The sequence below is a fragment of the Pygoscelis adeliae genome, unplaced genomic scaffold, assembly GCF_000699105.1.
Source record: "Pygoscelis adeliae isolate BGI_AS28 unplaced genomic scaffold, ASM69910v1 Scaffold214, whole genome shotgun sequence".
Classification (NCBI taxonomy): Eukaryota; Metazoa; Chordata; class Aves; order Sphenisciformes; family Spheniscidae; genus Pygoscelis; species Pygoscelis adeliae.
Window position 1 is genome coordinate 42537 of NW_008824654.1, and position 12530 is coordinate 55066.

A 12530-nucleotide genomic window follows, 5' to 3' on the forward strand; every position below is an offset into this window, starting at 1 on the left:
ATGGAGATTCTCCTTAGCCCTCCTTTTGTTGCTAATGTATTTATAGAAACATTTTTTTATTGTCTTTAGAATTTCAACTTGACTAATTTCCTCTGAGCCGCTCGCATTATTTTTTTGGCTTTTCAGAGAAATGCTGAGGCTCTTTGGTGGAGTCTGCGATGCTGCGATGGGCTCTGATCGCTGGGTTTTGGCTGCTGAAAAGCCAGGTAGCTCCCCGAGGACGCAGCCTTGTGGAGCCACGTTGGCATGAGGAGCAAGGAGGCCATTAGTGGCAGGAGGATGGACCTGTCACACCAGAAAAATCTGGAATGAAGGCAAAGGTGGGCGGGAAGATGCAATACAGCCTTCTCCTCCTCTTCTTGAAGAGTTTGTTACTGGCTGCTGCTTTAATATGGCATTTCTGGGCTTTAGCCTTGGTGGAGGCCAGTTGTGCCATATGAGCACAGCCTGCTCTTCCATTTGAATGAGTAGGACTGTGGGGAGTCAGATGATAGGACGTAAAAGAAAAAGAAAAAGACTGGTTCAAAGGCCCATGGTGACTCCCAGGCTGGATGTGAATGTGCCTGGTTTATGTTGAGCCTTGAGAAACAGCTTGTACTTCTTCCCAACTGGTCCAAAACAATACTGGGAGCTGTCAAGGAGGGTGTTCTCTCCCTTTGGTTGTGACTTTATGTTACAAACAGTCTGAAGTGATTTCCTTCATTTCTCTTACGGACTTATTCCTTAGCAGAGTATGATAATGATGATGATAATAATAAACAAACAAACAAACAAATTTAGGGAAAAATTATATAGGAATTACTGTCATTGAAAGAATTGGACACAAGAGGTTACAAAATTCACTCTATTCAGAGTTAAACTAGCAATTGATCCATAAGAGGCCTTGAAACTTGAGGAAGACTATCCCAGCATGGTACAAGGGACTGAGCACAGCCACCACCAGCTTTTCCCTTCTTGCCTGCAAGTCCCAAGAGGCATAAAACAATCCTCAGCATTGCCTGGTGGCTTCCCAGCACCATAGGCACCACTGAGGGTGCTGGAGGGGTGGGCTGGACCTGGGGTGGTTCTGCCATGGGCCTGGGGACAGGGATGGTGGAAGAGTCCTGGAGAGCTGGACTCACCAGTCCCAGTTCCCGGGAAGTGACCTGGAGGGTGAACCATGTCCCCAGGCAAGGAGGGAGCTTGGGCACCGAGGGGAGCCCTGCAAACCTGGTGGAGGAGGAGGGCTGGTGTGGCGGGTGGAGAAGGCAATGGTGGCCCACCATCCTCCCTGTGGTGAGGGGCCCTTCCTCACCACAAACCTCTTCCTTTTGGTGACAGCCTTGGAGCAAGCTCGCTGCTCTGGCAGCGCGGAAAGTAGCTGTGAAACATGACCAGGCAGAAGAAAAACAGGGCTTTATATATGAACCATAATAAATAAGTGCAGGCTGCGCAATTCCTTCAAGCGGAGAAGGAGAGAAAGAAACCCAACCACTGCTAAAAACATCTTTTAAAGAGCGAAGGCGAATTCCCAGGCTGCGGTCGCAATGCTGTTTTTTCAGCTGCCTTCCTGGGCTAAAATACTCCCTGCAGTTACCATGGCTCGTACCTGGGGAGGCTGCAGATGCCCCGAGCAGGCACACAGAGAGCTCTTTGTTTGCCCCTATCAGCTTGCCTCCACATTTCTAGTTTCAGCAGCCAGGATGCTGGGTGTTTTTGGGAGGTGGCTTTTCCCCGCTGTGGTACCTGCTGGGATCGGCAGCTCCCAAGCTTGCATTGGTGAGGTTTTCCCTAGGGACAAGGATGCTTGAGAGGGGCAGAGTCACCCCTCTCCTGCTCAGTGCTGCTCCAGGCTGCACTCCCGGGGCAGAGCCGTCCTCCGTCCCAGGGCCGAAAACTGCCTTTGTGCCTGGAGGGCTGAGAGAAAAAATATCCCAAAGCCTCAGGATTCTTGCTCATAAATCCAGCCCACAATACCATAGATTTTATGGTGCTGCCAACTCTGACAATTTTATGATGGGTCTCATGCGATTTGCAAAAGTGTTGGTCTTCTTTTTTTGTTGTTCTCTTAAAGTTTCCGGTTCCTGGAGTCCTGTGATTATATGAGACTCTCAAGGGATTCTGAGTCTGTCTCACCCCCCCCCCCCCCCATATCTTTTTTCTTCTTTGTTGGGTTTTAGAGTATATAATAAAATTGGAAGTGTTACTGGCGGGGAAAGTGAGGCAGAGAAAAGAAATTACTTGTCTGGAGGTGGGACTAGAACTCATCACCAGACAAAAAATATTTTGCTTTTTTTTTTTTTGAGTTCTCTCTGGAAAAGTGAATGCCTTTGCTGCATTTTTTTGAGCAATAAAAGTTTCAAAGTTTTAAGTGAATGGAAAATGTTCAAAAAGTGGCTTGAATAAATTCCCACCCCCCAAAAGGAGAAATATTTTGTTTACATTTAGAAGATTTTACTCTTTTGAAATTTCAAAGGAAGTTTTTCAACCTGAAGTCATTTCAGAGTGAAATACTGACATGTTTCACTTGGAACCCACCACACCCGGTGGCTCCGATGTCTTCTCCTTCCTTTGGTTGAAACAAATCCTACAGCCTCAGCGGCTGGTTCTGACTGTGCTTTGCTGTGGGTTTTGCAGGCTTTACCCTGCACCTGGGAGGACTCAGCTACAGTAAAATGTGGTTAAAAGTCAGCAAGTGTCTGCTGCTGCTATGGTTCCCCTATGAAATAAAGAAATGCAATTAGGTGCGAGGGCTCCTACTGTCCATCAGAAGGGCTGGCGGTGGGGCGATGCTGCTTGTTTGAGCATCCTGGCCAGCTGTGCTGTCAGCATCGCCCCTCTCCTGGGAATATCTGGGCAATGCCCATTGCTGCCCACCAGCAGGAGGAGGAGAGTCCTGTGGGGCCTGCAGCTGCCCTGAATTAGGCAGCAGCAGCTGGAGACACTCCCCAGGGCTTCCCACCAGCACCGTTTCCACCTGGATGAGCCCTCCCACCACAGGGGTTAAAGGCAGAGACAAGACCAGGGCTGGGCTTTGCCATGGAGGTTTTGCATCAGCAGCTCCTAGTGATGCTGTCAGCTCAGCGGCGCTGCTGCTGGGAGCACCTTTAAGCACAAGTAAGTAAAAAATGGGGGTGTGATGAGGAGATGGAAGTTGGTCCCTATGAATGGGTTTCTATGTAACCTGTGCAGTGCTCTCACTCAGGGGCATATAATGTGCTACAAGCCAGGGGGGGGTTTGGTCTCTGCTTAAGACCTAACAAATGACTTGTAATCTGCCTCAAGGCAAAGAATGTTACTAGAGTTATGAACAGAAAGTACAGTCCTAAATTGGAGGGGGGAAGGGGCAGAAACCTGCTGCAGCACATAGTGAGCTCTTTAATAGCAAGGGACTGGGGGCTCCAGTAGTACTTCCATCGACAAATGCTGGTGTTGAGATGTTTTTGTTGCATAAGGCCAAACAGGTATATTATTATTTTTATTATCATGATGATAATAATATACTGCTGCTCTTCCTCTACTTCGTGTTATCTGGCACGTGGAGAATGCCATTACTAATGCATGTCTGTATCACTGCGGGGCTTTGTGCTGTTGTGATATCCCCATTGCTAGTTCTGGGGATCCTAAAGTCATCAATATTTCACTTCAGCTTTTACTTGGGCCTGGGCTGTGATGAATCAGAAATGTGTTTGTTGTCCCTGGGGTTTTCAGGGGAACATTCTCATCAAAAGGTAATGAGGTGGTCACGATAGAGTACTATTTCCTCTTTTCCCGCCCTTGGTGTCTGGACTTCTAATATATCCTTTATGATCACATCCCTGGACCTGCTGGCTATGTTTCTGCTCATACAGCTTAGGGCGCAGCTGATCTTTGCTGCGAGGCTGCATGGTTGGTTCCTGTTCAACTTGTTGTTCACCAGGGACCCCCAGGTCCTTTTCCCCAAAGCTGCTTTCTAGCCCCAGCCTGTCCTGTTGTATGGGATTGTCCGTGCCGGAGGCAGGGCTTTGCCTTTGAACTTCATGAGATTCCTGCCATCCCGCTTCTCCAGCTTGTTGGGATCCCTCTGAGTAGCAGCTCTGCCTTCCAGTGTATTGGCTGCTCACCCAGTTTGGTATCATCTGTGAATTTGGTGAGAGTGTGCTCTGTCCCATCATCCCGGTCATTAGTATATTAAGATACTAAAAAGCATTTGTGCCGACCTTGAGGGATGCTGCTGGTAGCCAACCACCAGTTGGACTTTTTTCTGCTAACGATCACCCTTTGCACCTGATGATCCAGCCAATTTTCCACCCGCCCTGCTGCCTACTTAGCCAGTCCATACCTTGTCAACTTGGACTTGGAGAACACTGTGGGAGACTGTCAAAGGCAGTTGCAGGTCCTGACGTTCATCAGAAACTTAGGCTGGGGTGTCCCCCAAGGCTTTTCATCTCACGATCGCTGTAAACCTGAGGATGTCTACATGCCCCTTCTTCATCAGAGCTTTTAACTAGAAATGCTGTGGCCCACTAAAACACAGGATGGTTTTTGTGGGGCACATACCTGGGGACAGCAAGCCTAGAGGAAGCCTGGCTGAAAAACTAGGTTAGTATGATGTATTTGCTGCTGTTCAAGTAGTGTTGGCTACCCTGCCTGAGCTTGGCGTTTGGCATGCCCAGGCAGGGAAGGAGAGGTAATTCCAGACTCGGAAAGCTTTTAATTTAAGGCAGAGGGTCAATGGACCACGGATGGTCCATGATGCTGTAAGCAGTCTGGAGCTGGTCAGTGAGTTATGAGAGCGTTTGCCTGTACACAGACACTTTAACAGCCTCACTGAGTGACAGGCACCAATATTACTATTGGGTCGATGCCAGTGAAGGTGGTGATGACAAACCCGGCTTGGCAGTGACTGCGGCACTTGCCTACATGGTGAGCAAATAATAAAATCCTGTTTTGGTTCATTTCCAAGTGTCCTACACTGAGACTGTATGGCAAGGGGAGGAGGCAGCACCGCATAGCCAGGGTCACGGGCCACAGACGAGGCAGCTTTGCACTGCTGGGTGACCTTCAAAGCCTCCAAAAACACTTTGCAAAGGAAATTAAATACCACCATTGGACCAATGCGGATAACTGCTTTTTTGAGTGTATTTAACCAGCACCAAAACACTGCTTGGGCTTGAATGACATCATTTGCTTAGCTTACAAAGAAAAAAGTGTACTTTTTGCTCCACTTTTAAACAAATCACCTGAAACAATAAAGTACGTTTCTACATAAAGCATCTCCTAGAATAGGACACATCAAAGCTTCTTAAGCTTTGACATAAAACATTGCTGCTGGGATGGGAGGTAAGGGTAGTCCTTTGTAGCGGTTGCTGAATCCTTTTAAGACAATTTGATCTAATCTGCTTTTTTTTGGTGGAAAAAAGGCAATTCTCATGTCATGCCACCCCGCCATCCCAAGATGTTGCTCAGCTCTAATGAGTATTCAAAAGAAAAATGAAACATGACACAGTCAGGACAAGGAACCAAAAGGGCCATCTCGTTCCTAGCTGTGTTATAGCATTAAAGAAAATAAAAAAATCTGAAGTCTTAAATATTTTCCTAATGTCTGCCTTCCAGACATCGTGATTCAGTTTATGCCAACATTTGAAGACTTGCCTGTAAGGAAGTGAGCTCTTGGTCTGAGCAGGATTATCACCGTCACAGGGTATTGCTGATCCCTATATGGGATTATTTTTAATGTTGGTTTGCTTGGATTTTACTCGTATTTACACAGCTGTTAATAAAGTACAGAAAAGCTGTGTATGATATCTCCTTTCTCATCTGATTGGGCCAGCTTTTAGGACAACTTTAACAACTCGATCAGTTATTGATGGATGGGGCAAGAACCCCTCGGTTCATTAGGTGGGTCCAGCCTGTAGCGCTGTCTCCTGTTCCTGCCGGTTGGCAGACAGCTGCTGCTCTTTCCAGGAGGACCGACTTCCAAGAGCAGGAGAGGTGGCCCTACGTCTGAGAGGTGCAGCTAGCTGAGATGTAACGGTAGCTATATATAACCTAAATTAGGACTTAATCTGAAGCCAAATCTGGAGGCTCTGTGAGCCAGGAAAAGTTTAACAGGTACTATTTAAAGAGTGAACTAGCTTGAAAAACTCCTTAAGCTCAATGTCTTCTTACTAAGGACCCTCAACAACATTCAACCTGAAACTTTTAATTCTGTCTTTTTGCTGAAGGTGGTTGAATTTGGATCATGAAAGTGAAAAGCTCCCAAGAGACAGCTGCAGTGATTTGATTAGGCTCATTTCTTCAGGAAATTAAGCCACAACATACTCTCTGGACCATCTAGCCCTTAACCAAAAGGCTTTACCCTTCAGCCTTGTCTGCAGTGGGGCTGCTATTGGAATTCCAGTAGGAATATTCCTCTAGGCAGGTTACACATGTGCCCATGCAGGGATAGGCTGGAAAAAAGGTCTTGTGGGGTTTTTTTTTTGAGTTTGAGACACCCTGATAGAATTCAGTGTAGTGGAACTGTATTAACTGAATCCTGTGCTGTTGGGAGTCTGTCCTCCTGCAGGACAGATGAGTGGGATAACTGGGGGGATAAGTTATCTGCACATTAATGATAATAGAAAGTGCAGCCATCATCCAGACCTGGCTTATGCAACTCATTAACTGCGCTGCCTGGGATTCAATCAAGGACACGATATTGTCCTTGGACAATAATCCCTGGAGAAGAGGGATTAAATGACAGGATAAAAAGAGTAAAGTGGCAAAACCAGTAAACTCCCCCCTGCCCCCCTCCCCCCCTACCGCTCCAAACTCTAGTAGAAGACAAGCCAACACTGCTTTATTCTCACCCTTTGGAGTGACCCCGGCAGCCGGCAGTGCCGGCAGGGAGATGCTCCCTTGTATCCCAACCCTTCCAAAGTGCTTAGTGCTGCTGTTCGTGGCAAGCAAGCAGCTTCTTGGTGACACAAGCCTGAGCTGTCCTCTGCTCCCATTGCTCATACTAGTGCTGAAGGGCCTCTTTATTAGTGTCATTGATGACCATGACCTTTCTGTACAGTCTCTGCTAGAGTTCACAGTGCTCCCCTGTGCTGGGGAGGAATCGGGCTGGGAGGCCTGGCAGTGCTTCCTCCCCACCCGCCTCCTGGCTTTAGGTGGGATGGAAAAATCTTCAGGCTACCTGCCTCCATTTCTTGAAGCGAAGGAGATGAGGGGAAATGGAGGAAAACCCCTTACATCACTGTAATTTTTGAGACATAAAAGCTTTTCTTTGAGAGCAAATCCTTTTTTTTTTACTCCTCGTGGCACAAGGGCTCAAGAAATTCCTCGGAAAATAATTTGTCAAGGCTCTGACTGATCAAAGACGTATATAAAAGGACCCTTTTTTTTAAAGGGGAAAAAATCCCCCTCCGAGCTCGGAATGAATTGGCAATTCATTTACCAACTGTCAGATAAAGTAGCTCAATCCCTATCACGTCTTTAGCTGGAGCTGTGGCCAGAAGGAAGCAATTCTCGGCCCACTGTGCGTACATGTTTGGGGTATGTTAGTGATTAGGGTATTCCTGCCTGGGGGATGCAGAAAGATATGACTCAGATTCGCAAAAGAGCCATAAATCTCCCTCCTTTTATTCAAAATGTGTGTTTTATAGCCATTTCCTGGCCAATTTCTGCCTTGAATAAATATGTAACATATCTGTGTGTGTATAGTTTTTTAGGTCCAAACGTTGGACTCCCTCTCAAGAATGAACTGTCTGCTCAGGAAAAGTTTGAACGTGGTTCTCTGCTGTTCTTTCATTCCCAGAAAAATCCCCCATTGAGCCTTAACTGGCTGAACGGTGTCCTGGTGGCACCTGCTCCTGTTCTTGTTCATCTGCAGTGGGGTGACCTGGAAATGGATTGGGTGGGAGATATGATTCAAAGGACCCCAAAAGGTCATCCAGGCCCCAAGATGGGATCAACTAGACTGAAAATTGGAATTTTTGGTCCAAAGGCTCAGGCAGGATTTTGGTAATCCCAGCCATGAGCCAGGCCTCACACAGCACTGGATTTGAATGGCAGCAGCAAGTGAAGCTCAAAAGCTCAGTGGGTGCTCTGCTAACATCCATGGCTGGGCTTACTGCGGTGTTGGAAGCCTGCTTGTCTGAAATCATGTCTGGTTCCCAGTTTGTAGGTGACAATATACCTCCAGCCCATGGCACCTGTGGAAACGCCTTTCCCCATCTCAAGAACAGCATCATTCATGGAGCTTTCCCTTCCTTAGCCTCCCACCCCACATCCCTTCCACCCAGCTTATTGTCTCCCAGTTTACTGCTCCCACAGCCTCTTTCCCACCCGTTTCCCGAGTGTCATCTCTGTCTGGGTGATATAGAAAGGACAACGTAGATCTGAAGGAAGAGGCAGGAGGAGATGGACAGCAATGCAGGAGGAAGTAAAGGCAGGGATATTTCTCTGTTCTTAGGTCCCCATCATAGGTTGCACAAGTAGAAATGCCCAATGTCTTTTAATCGTGTTTTCTTTTGGCATTTCTTTTAATCATGTTACCATTTTGGCTGTAATTCTTCATTGAAATGAGCTGAAACAGCTGAGAAATGCTCACCGGGAAGAGGCTGAATCATTTGCTCTTCTCCACGTTTAGCCAGAGGATGAGTCCCAGGAAGAAGGAAGAACAACAGGAACAACTCTGCTCTTGGAGACTAATATCACTAAGTTTTCCATCAGTGTCCTGATCTTCCAAGTCACGCAGAAGGCTGATTCCCCTCAGTAAAACAACAGGAAAACCCATCCTCTTTGCAAGGAAAGCAGTAAAAGTTTGGGGTCTGGCATTGCTGATACTTTATTTTTAGCTCTTCCTTCTAATCCTTTAAGCCCGTAGTTCCTTTCTGTTTCCTTTTCCCCTAAACCAGGACCTGCAATCATTTGGCCCCGATTCAAAGCCTCAAAGCCAACGGCAAACTTCCCAGATCCCATGCCAGAGAAGTCTGGTAGGGGCCTAAGGTTTATCTCGTAGAGGGCTTGATCTGAAAGCTGCTGAAGTTGGTGGGAATCTTACCACTAACCTCGAGGAGCTGCTTTTATTATGCCCTTAAACATACCCTGCCTATCTGGCTAGCAGCGTATCCTGAGTGTACTTGTTATTTTTAAATAACGTGTGGCTGCAAGAAACAGTCTCCAAAAGTTTCCTAAACTTTGGTCCAAGATTAGAATTGATCTCACATATGCAAAAACAATGTGATACCTCGAATAAAGGCTAAACCAAGAAAGACGTAGCAGAGCAATGGCTAGGGGGTCGCGGGAATTTCTTCTCAAGGTAGATGGCAGAGGGCAAAATCATTCACTGGAGTGAAATATGTGTGTGTGCTTGTGCTTTGGATGCTCTTCAGGGGAAAGACACTGTCAGGCTGCCCTTTCTCTGCTGCTCTTTGCCGCTTCTCAGTAATCTCTTTTGGATGAACATGGGCTTCTCATTGCAGGTTTAGACCCTTCTGTGAGCTGTTCCCAACATGTGAATAGTTCTGTGATTCCCAGTGCCAGGAGGCATTTATTCCCTTCAATTACTTACCTCTTTACTATTGCTACTACTTCTGCATCAGGCACTACTGTTGCTGGTGTCATTTATTAGCAGAGAAAATTACTTCTGGGGATCTCTGAAGCGCTAGGGTTAGTAATTCTGTACCTGGGGGAGCAGTTTGATTTCAAATCAAGAAACAGCAGATCTGAAACCCTCCAGACAAGTGTTTTTCTGTTCTGGCTGCAGCTTTTAGCTTCATGCCCCCCCCCCAGTATCTCCATTTAAGGCCCACTCATGTAAACATTTATAAGCACATGATGGTTTTAACAATGATTCATCCTATTAAAGTCAAAGTGGCTACTCACAGGATAGTTTCCAGAACTAGGCAATAGATATAAAAAGGGCAGGGACCATGACTTTTCTGTGCTATCTCAAGTGGCTAACACTTTAGGCACAACTGGCTCAATTTCAGAGGAGCTGGTCTCCCTTGACTGTATATTAAAGCTGCTTAGAAATATGATTATTTTTTTCCCCCTCTAGGAAATCCTTTGTGTTCAAACATCCCAAATAGGCTCAGATTGTTGGGGCAACCCAAGGTTTTCAGGCAGCTCCAGTGATGGTTCAGAGCAGTGGTCTCATGTAAATCATCCCGGGAGGAGAGTGGGATGCGACTTTCTATGCACAGCAAGCTTTTATTACCAGCCAGAAAAAAAATCCAGTTGAGACATGCCAACTTTTTGACCCAAACAGAGGGCTTTGTGGCAGTAACAGAGAGATACAATTTGGAAAAGATTTTTTTTTTTCCCCTGACTTGTGACACTTGTGTTTTACCTGGCCCCGGAACGCAGCCGGCGGAAGGGCTGCGGAGGGACGTGTCTGGTCCCCAGTTCAGCACAAGCGTTTGGGAAGCCGCTCGTGTGCGCGTCGGAAGCAGCAGCTAACGGTGGCGGCAGCTCCCAGCTCTGCCTGGGGACCACGTGATGCCCTGGAGAAGGCACTTAGCTCTCCGGGCTGCATGCAAGCACTTCAAATACCACTGTGAAGTGGCCTGTGTACCCGGAGTGGCTCTGTGTCCCCTAGTCTGGGAACCCCCGTTCTGGCTGGGAGACGCAGGTTAAACTAGCTCTGTGCTGCTGCAAACACGCCGACAGCGATGTCCCTTCCTGGTGGTGTCACGCGGCGTGTCCCACCACTGAAAGGGTTCTCCAGGAGCCTGACGGGAGGCAGGGAAAAGCCAGGCAGGATGGAGAAGAGGCAGCCCTGGACTATTTCTTAGCTCCTGTTTGTGAAAGGCTATCGAAGTTATCTCAGGAATGAGGCTTTTTTGATGCCTCCCTGTGCATTTAGGCAGTGAACCTCGGAGGAATTTCAGGGGACGTCTATGTGGTCGTTTGCAAGCAGACGTGACCTTCTCTGCCCGTACCCTCAGCTGGCTGGATGTCAGCCAGCTCTGCACTAGAAGGCATGTAGCTCTGTCAGCGTGGTGCTAAGTCTGAGCTATTACCAAAAATAGGAGTCAAAAATACGTTCAATGTTTTTTTTAAATGATTTTTAAAAATGAAAAGTAGTAGAGGTTTTATTAGCAAACAGTATGTTTTTCATGCAAGACTTAGATGAAAGCCAAAAGAAAAAAAAAGTTGTCCAAAACTGAAGCTATGGCAAAATTCATCTTTTTCATTACAAGATGATTCAATGCAGAGAAATGTTTAACTTTTTTAATGATTTATCAACTGCCTTCGAATATATCAGCCAATTTAAGTTAAAAATTATCATTCTTTTGAAAAATTACATTTTCTCTTGAAAAAAATATTTCAAGAGAAAAAGCTTTCTCTGGGTACCAGTGAAGGGCTCCTGGAGACATGTGGCTTCATGCTGTGGTAACAGGGCAAAGGAATGAAGTGGGCTGATTTTATATATAAATATATATATATAAAAGGTATTTGTAAGGTGTCTATAAAATGTTTTTAATCTGCTTGACTGGCGGGCAACCAACCACTGAGGTAGAGATGCCAACGTAATATCTTTGTGGGAGTTGCAACCTCATCAGACATTTGAAGGTGGTGTCTATGGACCATTGAGACTTCTGCAAAAAGAAAAGCAGTAGCAGGATGTTACCAGGGAGAAAACACAAAAGCCAAAGACCCTGAGCATGGCCAGGCAGTTGCTTTAGGGGGGGAAAAAAAAAAATAAAATCAGAGTTGCCAGGAAAAGCCTCAAGATGATCGTGGTAAGGTTGAGTGAGGGAACACCTGGGGAAGATTGATTAAGAGACGGCCAATGTGTGTGTGTGATTTATGAGGAGTGGCCCTGGCTTTAGTAGGAGTTCTTTGGAGATATTGCTGCTATGGTGCGGGACAAAAAACTCCTGGATGCAATATAGTTACTGGATTGTCAAACATCACTTGATAAGGTTCCACAAGTGAGATTATTAGCTTAGTAAGGGAGAAACAGAATATGATGTCAAATAAGCTGTGGGGCAGAAACTTGCTTCAAGAAACTGTAATTCTCTCAATGCATCCAACTCAATGTGTATGTATATGTGTGTGTATATATATCCGTCAGTCTGCCTGTCCATCTAGCTATATCCATCTGGATATTTACTCAGCTAACATCAGTCACTCCTGCTCCTCCTTCCTGGCAGCTGGGAGCAATTCAGTGTGGTGGAGGGACAACTGCTTCAGCTGGGAGAAGATTATTTCGGGGACTCCAAGGATGCCCCTTTGGACTTGAGTTTTCTCACGCAAAAGAGAGGGACTGCTCTCCTGTGTGTTGGCTGGTGGAGCTGAAACTGGGGGGACGGTGAGTAGCCCTTCGGGCTCTGGGCAGTCGGCACGTGGGCTGGGAATCATGCAGCAAGGTTGGGTATAACCTGGGGGCCTGTTCTCCAGTGAGTTCAATGCCTACCTTCTCTAGTCCACCGTGGCTTTGTAGGTCTCCGCCAGTGCCCACCTGGTTCCTCTTGGAGTAAATGCAATGGCAGAAATTACATTGGAAATGAAAGAAAACACAGCTGGGCTGTACTCTCATCCCATCTCTGCTCCTCTCTGTCTCCTGAGGGGCTTCC